The following is a 9455-nucleotide window of genomic DNA, read 5'->3' on the forward strand; positions in this document are numbered from 1 at the left end:
CGTCTGCTAGGGAGACCGCCCAGATTGTCGTCGACAAGATCTTTAAGATACATGGTCTTCCCTCCGACGTCGTTTCCGATAGGGGTCCCCAGTTCTCTTCCCTGTTCTGGAGGGAGTTTTGTCGCCTTATTGGAGCGTCGGCTAGTCTCTCCTCCGGCTTTCACCCACAGACCAATGGCCAAGCCGAACGAGCAAACCAGATAATCGGTCGCATTCTCCGTAGCCTCGCTTTCCGCAATCCGGCTTCCTGGTCAGAGCAGCTCCCCTGGGCGGAGTACGCACTTAATTCCGCTCCGTCTTCTGCCACTGGTCTATCCCCTTTTCAGTGTTGTCTCGGCTACCAGCCTCCGCTTTTTTCGTCACAAGATACAGACTCTAAGATGCCGTCGGTACAAGCCTTCATTCAACGTGCTAAGCGTACTTGGAGAGGGGTCAGGTCTGCTCTATTGAAGTCTCGTGCTCGCACCCGGCGGGCCGCTAATAGACGTCGTGTCAAAAGCCCCCGTTATTCCGTTGGGCAGAGGGTTTGGCTGTCTACCCTTAATCTTCCTCTCCAATCCTCTTCGCGTAAACTGGCCCCTAAATTCATCGGGCCTTTCCGCGTCCTTAAGATACTCAGTCCTGTCTCAGTCAGACTCAAATTGTCTGCCAATCTTCGACGCGTTCACCCGGTTTTTCACGTATCATGTATTAGACCCGTTACTCGTGTTCCTCCCCGTCCTGTCACTACCCCTATCCGTGTTGAAGGCGCTCCCATCTACAGGGTTCGCAAACTTCTCGACGTGCGCCCCCGGGGTCGGGGTCATCAGTTTCTGGTTGATTGGGAAGGATACGGTCCTGAGGAGAGAAGTTGGATTCCTTCCCGGGACGTCGTGGACCGCTCGTTGATCGATGACTTCTACCGCTCCCGCCAGTCCTCCTCCTCCGTTGCGCCAGGAGGCGCTCCTTGAGGGGGGGGGTACTGTCATGATCCCGGTATCCTCCTCTTACACTCTACCACCCTCTCCTGGTCACACTCTTTATTACATCCATTTACACACACACATTCCCATTCATTATCTCTGCCGCTCTCAGCTGTCTCTCATCACCTCATCACTCTCCCTCTTCTCCTCCCCAGCTGGTTCCCTCTTTCTCTGATTAGACTCTCTATTTCTAGTCTTCCCTGTCCTTTGTTCTTTGTCAGATTATTGCCATAGGTTACGTACCTGTGTACCTGCTGAACCAAGCCCTGTCGTATCGTGTCCTGTCTGGTGCGTGCCTCAATCTGTCTACCGTGTTACCTCGTCTCTGCTTTGTTACTTCTTCAGCTAACGTGAGTGGTCAAGGATTGGCGTTCCCGTGCTCTCTACGGACCCAGCCTGTCTCATCCTCCGGGGATTTCCCGTTGCCGGTCCTGACCGTACATTTCTGTTCTATTACTGAGAGACTTTCCGTTTTCCTTTGGATGAGACTTTCTTCAGTTGGATTTATTCGCCTTATGTGCCACCTGTGTTATTTTGCCTGAGCTAATAAACTTTGTCAAACTGCCCTTTGCTTTTGGGTCCTCTCTCCTACACGTGACACTATATGAGCTACTACAAAAGCCTAATGTATCAAATATGATACACAACATTCTATTTAATTTCCGTTTGTTTATTGTTTTTATTTCAGGTGAGCTCATTGGAGTGCAGTATCTGTTCCAGCAGACTGGTCAGGCACTGCAGGACATGAATCCTGACTCTGAGCAGACAGCAGAGCTCATTGAGGACCTCAGTGTGGAGGAGCGAGATGAAGATGAGGGCTTCTGTGACATCAGCGAGGATCACACAATAGCAGATCCGGAGGCTGTTCTGTCACCACCCTCTTCCACACTGACACTGGGTTCTTCCACCCTGGTCACCAGCAGTGCCACACCTGTACTGGGCTCCACATCCCCTTCACTGGTCCCTGACCCCAAACTTGTCCTCACACAGTCTCCTTCATCACCTGGACCCTCAGGGACTGCTGTCACACCTGTTCCCTCTGAAACATCTGTTTCAACTCTCCCCTCAGAGCCAGAGGATGCTGGTCAGGATGATGATGAAGAAGAGACGGTAAATACTACTCCTTTGTATGTCTTTCAAATTAACTAGAATAATTATGATGAATTAACATCCAGTGCTTTAAATCCAGACTTTCCACATATTTTATATTTAAAAGTACAGCCTAAATTCATTTGTAAGCTGCAAATACACATCAAGTCAAGTCATCTTTATTTATTTGGTGCTTTGTAAAATGTCAAGAATGGCGCTCTCTCTGCTTTGTACTATACAGTGCTTTACGGTGATAAACAGGAAAATAACACAATCAGTTATGGAATTATGCATTAGACAGATGTGATGTAATAATTGTATTGCATGTTTGTGTTTTTTAATAGGCTGTTGACTACCAAAATATCCCGGGTTATCAACATGTGGACCAGCTGGCAGAATATCTGGTGGATCTCCGGGACCACACAGCCCTCAGCCTGACCAACCAGGAAGCCAACACCATAATTGCTCTTTGGCAGAACCTGGATGACCGGGACAAGGAACGGGTGGTGTATGACAGTCGATGCCGAAAGAGACTGCTGAGTGGACGCTTCAAGGTCCCGAAGAAGCCCACTCACCCTGGTGTAGAGAGCACCACCAGATGTGTGCTGGGTGCAAGCAGCGCGCCTGCTCAGTGGCCTGACTGTTGCCGTCTGCTGGAGACCATCTTCATCAGACTTTGCACTGTCCACCCAAGCCCCAAAAGAAAAGGCAAGGGAGCCCTGTCAAGATTGTCTCTGATCCTGCAAGACTATCGCAGGATAAGGCAGCTTGTACTGGCAACAGCTTGGTGATGGGAGGAACATCCATGCAGCTGGTGGAGGTTAACCAGAACACCCTGATTCAGTGGTATAACAAAAGACAGAAAAAGCAGGAGCTGTCTGTGCTGCTTCAGGGCATTCAGTTGCCTCAGCCCCTCCCTGAAGCTCATGAGCCTCTCCAGGTAGCCAAACGTCTACGGACTGAGCCAGAACAACCAGGGGAGCAGCACCAGTACAAGCTACCAGAGAGCACAGCGGGTCAGGCAAAGCAGAGGCAGACTTCTGTTGGGCGACCCCCTCTCAGACCCAAGGCACCAGCGCAGAGTCAGGCGTTGCTGACACCATCTGCATCTGGAGCATCACTGCAGATGGTACCAAATATACTTATACCATCAGCACCAGGTTTCCAGGGTGTGCCAATGTTCCAGGCTGTGCCAATGTTCCAGGGTGTGCCAATGTTCCAGGGAGTGCAAATGATCCAGGGCATCCCAATGGGTGCAAATGATACAGCCACTGTTACAGCCAACAGCTGTACAGGGCACCCGCTTACCCGCTTCAACAGCTGCCAATCCAGACGCCATGCCCAAGAGACCCTACAGGAGAACCGTAGAGGCCAACACTTGCAAAAAATGTGGGCAATTTAAAACAAGTGCAACAGGACATAGCCAGTACAGGGGCAGGGTGTACTGCCCACAGACTGAGACTGTTTCAAAAGAGGTGTGGTTAGAGGAAATGCGGAGAACCATTTCCAAATAATGTATATATTTTCATGTATATAGCATCATGTATATAGTGTGAAACAGCATCCCACCTGCAACTTATTTGAATGGCCTGTTCGTCCACGGCAAATCTAAGTGACAGCCCGTGGCCCTGCCCATTGACCACAGAGAGCCTATTTGTCCCACTGACCGCCTATGTGACCACGAATAGCCTATGTGTCCCATCAGAAGAACTATGCATTATTAGACTTAAAATGGCATGTCCATGGACAGCTTACAGGGACTCTGTCAAATAAGTTAAAGGTGGGATGCTGTTTTCGACTTTTTTGGAGCGGGTGAGTTCTTGGAAACTATGGGTGAGTTTTTGGAAAACTCAAATTTGTGAGGTCAAACCTACTGTAAACCACACTGGGTACACAATACAACACACTGATGTATATTAAAGCTATTAATTATGCATAGTTAGCCTAAAAATGGACTGTCCACGAACAGCCTATTTGGATCCTGTCAAATAAGTTACAGGTCGGCACAGGAAGGTGTCCTCAGACATCCTATTTGGACCCTGTAAAATAAGTTACAGGTGGACAAAGTAAGGGCCCACCTGTAACTTATTTGACAGGGTCCAAATAGGCTGTACGTGGTCAATGCATTAATAGGTCATATTTCATAATTACAGTGGTTTTATAAGGTGAAACCTACTGTACACCACACTGGGGACACAATACAACACACTGATGTACATTAAAGCTATTAATTATGCATAGTTAGCCTAAAAATGGACTGTCCACAAACAGCCTATTTGGTCCCTGTCAAATAAGTTACAGGTGGGCAAATTAAGGGCCCACTGTAGCCTAAAAATGGACTATCCACGAACAGCCTATTTGGTCCCTGTCAAATAAGTTACAGGTGGGCAAATTAAGGGCCCACTGAAGCCTAAAAATGGACTGTCCACGAACAGCCTATTTGGACCCTGTCAAATAAGTTACAGGTGGGCAAAGTAAGGGCCCACATGTAACTTATTTGACGGAGTCCAAATAGGTTGTCCGTGGTCAATGCATTAATAGGCCATAATTCATAATTACAGTGTTTTTTTGTGGTCAAACCTACTGTACACCACACTGGGGACAGAATACAACACACTGATGTACATTAAAACTATTAATTATGCATAATTAGCCTAAACATGGACTGTCCACGGACAGCATTTAGGGCACCCGTCAAATAGGTGACAGGTGGGATGCTGTTTTTGACTCTAACTTACTTAACGGGGTACTACGGACCCCAGTCTTTGTGGACCGTCTGAGGGGACCCTGAGGGGCCACAGATTTCAAATTGGAGCCATTCGGAGCTATTGGGACCGTTCCGTGGGGATGTCCACCAAACGCCTATGAAAATGAATGGGATAAGTTGCATGTGTCAGTGGCTCCCGCGCGGCCCCCGGGGGTCCGAGGGGCCCCAAACTCGACAAAAAGTTGCGTCACGTGGCCCTCTGCGACAGACCGAGCGGGCTAGGTCGAGACATGCCAACTTTATTTTTAGCTATTTTTTATGCACCTCTCTGTCTCCCATTGATCTCTATGGGAGCATGTGTCTGCTAGGGTTAATTCAGCAGTTAGGATTAGAGGGCCTCCTAGGCTCGGGAAGCATCTAGAGCCACGATACTCTGGGGCCCGATTCGGGGGCCCGTGGCGGTCGTCCGTGACGAATCTCGAGGTCCTACGACCTTTCGACCCCTTAGGGCGACTGTTTATTTGATTATCAGAAACTTGATTTGGTCGTCAGTCCCACCGCTTCTAGCGTACGCTTGTTCAAAAGCGACTGAAACTATAGACTGCCCAGTGTTTTTAACATGGCAAAATGCTGGTAATTTTGTTGGCAGACCAAACATTTTATATTACTGTACAGGAAACCTCAATGGTCATTTGTTTTATTTTTGTCCTTTTCTAAAGAGATTAAAACACAAACATCCCTGCAAGTGTACTGACCTGCTCAACAGAAAATCGCATACGAAATTTTTGCAAAAACCACCCACAGTTTCCGCCCAGTTTCGAACTGGGGACCTTTCGCGTGTGAGGCGAACGTTATAACCACTACACTACGGAAACACATCTTCATGTTGCAGACATAAATCTTTAGGTGCATGCTTATTAAAAAGCATATAAAGGAAATGAGCGCTGCACCCAACTAGTGTGGCAAACAGTTTAAAATTCTGTCAGAATCCAACCACTTTTTCTGCTCGGTTTCGAACCGAGGACCTTTCGCGTGTTGGGAGAACGTGATGACCACTACACTACAGAAACCTACTGATGAGGTGCATGTGCTTTTTAGAAGATGGCTCCTTCCCATAATCTGCTCTGCAAGCAGTGTGACAGTCTGTAAATTCCACAAACAACAGAACAGAGGTTATTCGCCATGGCAATCTGCCTACAGCTCCTTGGTACGATGGCCTTCACCTGTCTCAAAAGTAAGGGTTTTGTAGCGAATTGCAGCATTCATATTTAATATGCCTCCACTTGTTTCCACCCAGTTTTGAACTGAGGACCTTTCGCGTGTAAAGCGAACGTGATAACAACTACACTACGGAAACTTGGTTTGGACGTCAGCCCCACCGCTTCTAGGGTACGCTTGTTCAAAAGCGACAGAAACTATAGACTGCCCAGTGTTTTTAACATGGCAAAATGCTGCTAATTTTGTTGGCAGACCGAACATTTTATATTACTGTACAGGAAACCTCAATGGTCATTTGTTTTATTTTTGTCCTTTTCTAAAGAGATTAAACCACAAACATCCTTGCAAGTGTACTGACCTGCTCAACAGAAAATCGAATACGAAATTTTTGCAAAAACCACCCACAGATTCCGCCCAGTTTCGAACTAGGGACCTTTCGCGTGTGAGGCGAACGTTATAACCACTACACTACGGAAACACATCTTCATGTTGCAGACATAAATCTTTAGGTGCATGCTTATTAAAAAGCATATAAAGGAAATGAGCGCTGCACCCAACTAGTGTGGCAAACAGTTTAAAATTCTGTCAGAATCCAACCACTTTTTCTGCTCGGTTTCGAACCGAGGACCTTTCGCGTGTTGGGCGAACGTGATGACCACTACACTACAGAAACCTACTGATGAGGTGCATGTGCTTTTTAGAAGATGGCTCCTTCCCATAATCTGCTCTGCAAGCAGTGTGACAGTCTGTAAATTCCACAAACAACAGAACAGAGGTTATTCGCCATGGCAATCTGCCTACAGCTCCTTGGTACGATGGCCTTCACCTGTCTCAAAAGTAAGGGTTTTGTAGCGAATTGCAGCATTCATATTTAATATGCCTCCACTTGTTTCCACCCAGTTTTGAACTGAGGACCTTTCGCGTGTAAAGCGAACGTGATAACAACTACACTACGGAAACTAGGTTTGGACGTCAGCCCCACCGCTTCTAGGGTACGCTTGTTCAAAAGCGACAGAAACTATAGACTGCCCAGTGTTTTTAACATGGCAAAATGCTGCTAATTTTGTTGGCAGACCGAACATTTTATATTACTGTACAGGAAACCTCAATGGTCATTTGTTTTATTTTTGTCCTTTTCTAAAGAGATTAAACCACAAACATCCTTGCAAGTGTACTGACCTGCTCAACAGAAAATCGAATACGAAATTTTTGCAAAAACCACCCACAGATTCCGCCCAGTTTCGAACTAGGGACCTTTCGCGTGTGAGGCGAACGTTATAACCACTACACTACGGAAACACATCATCAGGTTGCAGACATAAATCTTTAGGTGCATGCTTATTAAAAAGCATATAAAGGAAATGAGCGCTGCACCCAACTAGTGTGGCAAACAGTTTAAATTATGTCAGAATTCAACCACTGTTTCTGCTCGGTTTCGAACCGAGGACCTTTCGCGTGTTAGGCGAACGTGATGACCACTACACTACAGAAACCTACTGATGAGGTGCATGTGCTTTTTAGAAGATGGCTCCTTCCCATAATCTGCTCTGCAAGCAGTGTGACAGTCTGTAAATTCCACAAACAACAGAACAGAGGTTATTCGCCATGGCAATCTGCCTACAGCTCCTTGGTACGATGGCCTTCACCTGTCTCAAAAGTAAGGGTTTTGTAGCGAATTGCAGCATTTATATTTAACATGCCTCCACTTGTTTCCACCCAGTTTTGAACTGAGGACCTTTCGCGTGTAAAGCTCACGTGATAACCACTACAATACGGAAACTTGGTTTGGACATTAGTCCCACCGCTTCTAGGGTACGCTTGTTCAAAAGCGACAGAAACTATAGACTGCCCAGTGTTTTTAACATGGCAAAATGCTGCTAATTTTTTTGGCAGACCGAACATTTTATATTACTGTACAGGAAACCTCAATGGTCATTTGTTTTATTTTTGTCCTTTTCTAATGAGATTAAACCACAAACATCCCTGCAAGTGTACTGACCTGCTCAACAGAAAATCGCATACGAAATTTTTGCAAAAACCACCCACAGTTTCCGCCCAGTTTCGAAATGGGGACCTTTCGCGTGTGAGGCGAACGTGATAACCACTACACTACGGAAACACGTCTTCAGGTTGCAGACATAAATCTTGCCGCGGGCAAGGGGCCCCGTGGGGCGGGCCGGAGGCGTCGCGTCGGGCCCGGCGGCCCCGGGGGCCCCGCGGGAGCCCGACGAAATTCGGCCCCCTTGCCCGCAACCCGGGCCTCGGCCACAGGGGGGCTCACCGACCGCCCGCAGTCGATTCGACGCGCACCGAACACGGAGCGCACGCGTGTCACCCTGATCGCCTTTTCGCGAAATTCCCTGACCACACCCACCGACCACCAAGCGCCCGTTCGTCCCACCTGTGACCTGTGAGCAGCACGTGACCGCCCCCTGACCACGCCCACTGACACGAACAGCCTATTCGTCCCCCTGACCGCCTGTGTGACCACGAAAGGCCTGTTCATCCACGGCCAATCTGAGCGACGGCCCGTGGCCCCGCCCACTGACCACGAACAGCCTATTCATCCCACTGACCGCCTGTGTGACCACGAACAGCCTATTCATCCCACTGACCAACTGTGTGACCACGAACAGCCTATTCATCCCACTGACCGCCTATGTGGCCACGAACAGCCTATTCATCCCACTGACAGCCTATGTGACCACAAACGGCCTGTTCGTCCACGGCCAATCCAAGCGACAGCCCGTTGCCCCGCCCACTGACCACGAACAGCCTATTCATCCCAATGACCACCTATGTGACCACGAACAGCCTATTCGTCCCCCTGACAGCCTATGTGACCACGAACGGCCTGTTCGTCCACGGCCAATCTAAGTGACAGCCCGTGGCCCTGCCCACTGACCACGGACAGCCTATTCGTCCCACTGACCGCCTATGTGACCACGAACGGCCTGTTCGTCCACGGCCAATCTAAGTGACAGCCCGTGGCCCTGCCCACTGACCATGGACAGCCTATTCGTCCCACTGACCGCCTATGTGACCACGAACGGCCTGTTCGTCCACGGCCAATCTAAGTAACAGCCCGTGGCCCTCCCCACTGACCACGTACAGCCTATTCATCCCACTGACCGCCTATGTGACCACGAACAGCCTATTCATCCCACTGACCACCTATGTGACCACGAACAGCCTATTCATCCCACTGACCGCCTGTTTGACCACGAACAGCCTATTCATCCCACTGACAGCCTATGTGACCACGAACGGCCTGTGCGTCCACGGCCAATCTAAGTGACAGCCCGTGGCCCTGCCCACTGACCACGGACAGCCTATTCGTCCCACTGACCGCCTATGTGACCACGAACGGACTGTTCGTCCACGGCCAATCTAAGTGACAGCCCGTGGCCCTCCCCACTGACCACGTACAGCCTATTCATCCCACTGACCGCCTATGTGACCCCGAACAGCCTATTCAT

General features: G+C 48.9%; 5 non-coding genes across 5 annotated transcripts; all 5 read right to left on the reverse strand.

The window, feature by feature from the left end:
• Window positions 1–5560: 5560 nt before the first annotated feature.
• On the reverse strand, window positions 5561–5633 carry trnav-cac (transfer RNA valine (anticodon CAC)). Its single transcript has one exon. It is a non-coding gene; the product is annotated as a tRNA-Val (tRNA).
• A 409-nt stretch (window positions 5634–6042) lies between these two features.
• trnav-uac (transfer RNA valine (anticodon UAC)) lies at window positions 6043–6115 on the reverse strand. Its single transcript has one exon. It is a non-coding gene; the product is annotated as a tRNA-Val (tRNA).
• A 748-nt stretch (window positions 6116–6863) lies between these two features.
• On the reverse strand, window positions 6864–6936 carry trnav-uac (transfer RNA valine (anticodon UAC)). Its single transcript has one exon. It is a non-coding gene; the product is annotated as a tRNA-Val (tRNA).
• A 460-nt stretch (window positions 6937–7396) lies between these two features.
• Window positions 7397–7469, reverse strand: trnav-aac (transfer RNA valine (anticodon AAC)). Its single transcript has one exon. It is a non-coding gene; the product is annotated as a tRNA-Val (tRNA).
• Window positions 7470–8022: 553 nt separating this feature from the next.
• On the reverse strand, window positions 8023–8095 carry trnav-cac (transfer RNA valine (anticodon CAC)). The gene has a single exon. It is a non-coding gene; the product is annotated as a tRNA-Val (tRNA).
• Window positions 8096–9455: the final 1360 nt, after the last annotated feature.

This window comes from Siphateles boraxobius, unplaced genomic scaffold (genome assembly GCF_051911475.1).
Source record: "Siphateles boraxobius isolate OS27281-9 unplaced genomic scaffold, OSU_SipBor_1 63, whole genome shotgun sequence".
Taxonomy (NCBI): Eukaryota; Metazoa; Chordata; class Actinopteri; order Cypriniformes; family Leuciscidae; genus Siphateles; species Siphateles boraxobius.